This window comes from Sciurus vulgaris (genome assembly GCF_902686455.1).
Source record: "Sciurus vulgaris genome assembly, chromosome: 12".
Lineage (NCBI taxonomy): Eukaryota > Metazoa > Chordata > Mammalia > Rodentia > Sciuridae > Sciurus > Sciurus vulgaris.
This window is the reverse complement of record NC_136473.1, coordinates 82,916,755-82,920,989: the sequence shown is the minus strand read 5'-3', so window position 1 is coordinate 82,920,989 and position 4,235 is coordinate 82,916,755.

Genomic DNA, 4,235 nt, shown 5'->3' with positions numbered 1-4,235 from the left:
GGCATGTGCCACTGTGCCCAGTTTATAAATTGTTTTCTACTGGGTCTCATTCAGCATTTTCAAAAATTAAAAGAGAATAAATTACTTTGGAGGACAATAACAAAAATATCACTTTGCATAACAGCTTTTCAATTTGTGATCTGTATTATAGCTGGTGTAAATGTATTAATATTTTTTCCAATGTGGGGTTGTGGAAAAAAATTTTAAAGTTTCAATAAAATCAACAATAAACTATTCTTTCCAATCCTCTAATGAAACATCAAATTTCCAAATCAAGTGTTTGTGGAAAATATGAAAACTATAGAATTCTATAGTTATTTCCTAACCTAACCATAAATCTTCAGAAGTTTTGAGTTGCCCAAAATCACATGAGTATTGATAGTAGGGCCACATTAAATACTGATCTGTTAGGACCTAGTATAAATTAAACAGCTTGTTACCACTCCAAACCACAAATCATCTGTTTCCACTCTCCTGGCCACACCTCTCTTCTCCATTTAAAGCCTTTCTTTGGAGTCTTCCGGAACTCCTATTCCACGTCAAAGTCTCCTACAACCTCAGCAACCTGGCATTACCTTCAACCTCCTCTCTCCACAGTCCTCTCAAGAGAGGCTGTTCTTTAACACATTGAGCACACATGAACTGCATGCCTTCCAAGTGGCAGGCGATGTGCAAAACACCATGAAAATCATAATGAACAAGAGAGGCAGGCACGATGTTTGGACTTGCTTTCTTATAGGAACAGAGGAAGCCTGCTGTGAGAATAGGGTGCCATCAGAGAGAGCTGACAAGAGTGGCTATAAGGGCTGTACAGGAAATTGGAGGTTTTATTCCAAGAGTGGGAGGAAGCCACTGAAGCAGGCTGAAGTTTAAAGTATGAACCATTGTAGAGGGCAATGGAATGTACGGTGACAAAAATCAAAATACAAAGAAGAGTTAAAACTGTCTGAACTTGAGATAATGTGGTTTGGACCTGGCTGGTGACAGTGGAAATTAAGAGAACTGATTGGAAATAAATTCTGGAGGCCAACCAATAGAATTTGCCAACAGACTAAAATGGGGAGATTTAAGAAAGACTAGGGTTTCGGGCTGGACAGGAACAGTGTTCTCCCCGTCTCACAGCCCTCCTTCTTTACTCTTATAAAACTAGTTTCTATAAACGACACGGCATTAGCTGTATCCCTCTCCATCACTTCTCTTGGCTGACATCTACTTGCTGCCTTGCCATTTCCTAAGAGGAACACTTCAAAAATAGGCTCCTCTCCTCCCCATATCCAACCACCTTTCCGAATACCTCAAACTCAAGTGGACCAGCAGTCCTCCCTTGTGCCACACATTTTCTTGGCCACCTGATCTCTGGCTTGATTCTGCCTTGCACCACTTCAGCCCCATCTCAGGGGCAGCCAGGTCCTCCTCAGTTCCCTACCGCTCACTCTCTGAAAGGAATTCTGGCATCCACTCCGAATGCAACTTCTTCCAGCTTCCACACCTCACTTTGCAACTGTTCTAAGCCCCTCAGAATTTCCTTTGCCCTGCCCCATTCCACTCGAGTTTGGACACTACCTTAATATGGAACACTCCATTTCTCAAGGTTGTCCTGTCCCACTCGCTGCCTGGCAAATTCATGCCTGCTCTTTCCAGTTGGTACTGCTGACTCTACAGTCATAGTCTTGTACCTGCTTTGGTACTTGTTTTCTTAAGGCTCATTCTCTGCCTAATTCATTCATGTCTTTCAAGTCTCCATGATTCCTAAAGTAGGGTAAATTTCTGACCATACACATCCATAGCATCCTCATTTCTTTCTCCTCATGTTATCCTGCTTCAGGTTCCTCTTTGTCAGACTTTGATTAATAAACTCCTTGAGAGAGAGAGCCATGTCTGAGGCTTCGCTCCATTCTTAGCAGCTAGCAGTGCCTGACACTCAGAACTATGTGTTGCATTTTAAAAACTGAAACGTTAGTTTTGGACTGGGATGTAGCTCAGTAGTAGAGCGCATGCCTGTAGAGCAGTACAGCTTGCATGAGATTCTGAGTTTTATCCCTAGCACCAGGTGGCAGGAGGGACATGTGGTTGTTTTTGAGTAGGAAAGTGAAATCACAACACTAAGTCCTTCATTAACTCTTCCTACTCACTGTTCTCTATATGTAAAGGAAATATTGTTTCACTAGCAGGGTGATTTAAAATTTCAGTATCACCAGCAGGAGTAATCAACCGACTCTTGATCTCCCTGGTGATCAAGGGCTTACGTCTACAACATGTCTGGTTATTAAGATCTATTCAACAGTACCAAATATCTGAAATATGAACTATTTTAAATGCTCATGTGTTTATTTTTTTGGGCAAATTATTTTAAAAAGCAAATGCAGAAAATCACCCTTTAAAAAAAAATAAGAAAATCAACCTTTTGCAATTTTGGGTGACTGGGATATAGCTCAGTGGTAGAATGCTTGCATGAGGCCCGATCCTCATGCATTGCCATAAAAAAAAAAAAATGCCATTAAATCTGCTGAAAAACACTTATTAGTAAATGTCAACATGTTAAAATTTGAGTTCTCAACAAAGAAGCAAATCTGTTACAAAAAACTAAGATATTACTATGATTATCATCATCATTATTATTTTGGCAGTACTAGGAATTGAACCCAGAGCTTCACACATGATAGGCAAGCAATCTACAACTGAACTGCATCTTTAGTTCTTTTCAATTTTATTTTGAGACAAGGTCTGTAAACTGCTCAAGCTGGCCTCTAACTTGCAATCCTCCTGCCACAGCCTCTCAGTAGCTGGGATTACAGACCTGTACCACCTAGCCCAGCTTATGATATTAATCTTAGACAGGTAGCTTTTTTTCCTAAAAATGACCAAATCATTAAAAATAAAAAAGTAGGAGTTCTACCTTAATGAGATAACACTAACAAAACACTGTCGTGTGTTTAGAAGTGTCTAACTCAAATTACATGTTTTATGTTCAACATTCATTAGAGGCAGAATATTGAAGTCAAATCCCAAATACAAGCAGAAGAGTTTTCCTTTTTCTCAAGTTTTTGGAAGAGGTAAAATGGGCTAACTGGTTAAACAAAAAGGATTCCCAGACAGATTAAAAAGTTTGCAAGCAGTAGAAAATTTAAAAAAAAAAAAAATTTTCTATTTGAGAAAATTCTATTTCCTTTTATTTACCTGTTAATATATATTAAGCAAGAATAACACTGTAACAAGATAAAAAGAAGCATTAAGTATTTCTATGAATTATGTTTTGGGGATATAAAATGAGGAAGGTGATAATGTTAACGCTAACTCTCCTTACACTGATCTTTCCAATGGAAACTACAAAAATAATCTGAACATCAGAGACAGAAAAAAATCTACTTTTGATACTATAAAATTTGCTTTCTGCAAAAACAAAACTTTTCCAGTGTGCACTGCATCCCCCACTAAAAAACAAAACAAAAAAACAGAATTGGAGAGCACAACAGCATTAGCACTGTCTAGCTGGAGAATCCCAAATAGGTCTTGGGAAGCATCTGTAAAGAAAGACTGAGTAAAAAATAACAATTCACTCTATACATGTTATCCCACACCAACTTCTCTTCTGGTAACATTCAGGTTAGGATAGCTTGGGTTTAAGACTTTTACCTATTATAGAGCATTTCCCTGTTCTCTGCTGATAGTCACAGCAGTCCTGAGAACCATGCAGGCAAGCATTTTTGTATCCACTTTACGCTTATGGAAGGTAACAACCAAGAAAGACTCAGTGCATGTCTCAGAATACACCTAGCTCAGAAGTCCTCTGGACCACTAGGCTTGAGCCCCTTCTACCCCACTGTGCGGCAGCTTGGTGTCAGCTGGACATTGAGTACAGCAGAAAGTAAACAGGATCTAAAGCCAAGACCACATTTGCATGGTAGCTCCACTATTTCTGGTGTTTCTCTGGTGGAAGTTTCCTAAACCTAATTTGTTCATGTGTGAAATGATTCATATTACCCTGCCTCTTGGTTTGTCAGGAGAATTAAATGAGGCGAAGCCAGCAAAAAGCCTGAAACAAATAGATGTTCAACACACGATAATACCTAACCCCTATAAGCAGCCTATGGAACTGGCATAAACCAGCCAGAGTCCTTCAGAATTTATACATTGTATATTAGCACATTCTATTCCAGTATTACAGGGCTTCCAACAACCAGGGGGCCCTTTTTACTTACATGATTCCAAAATCAGACTTTCTAAGGGATGGACTA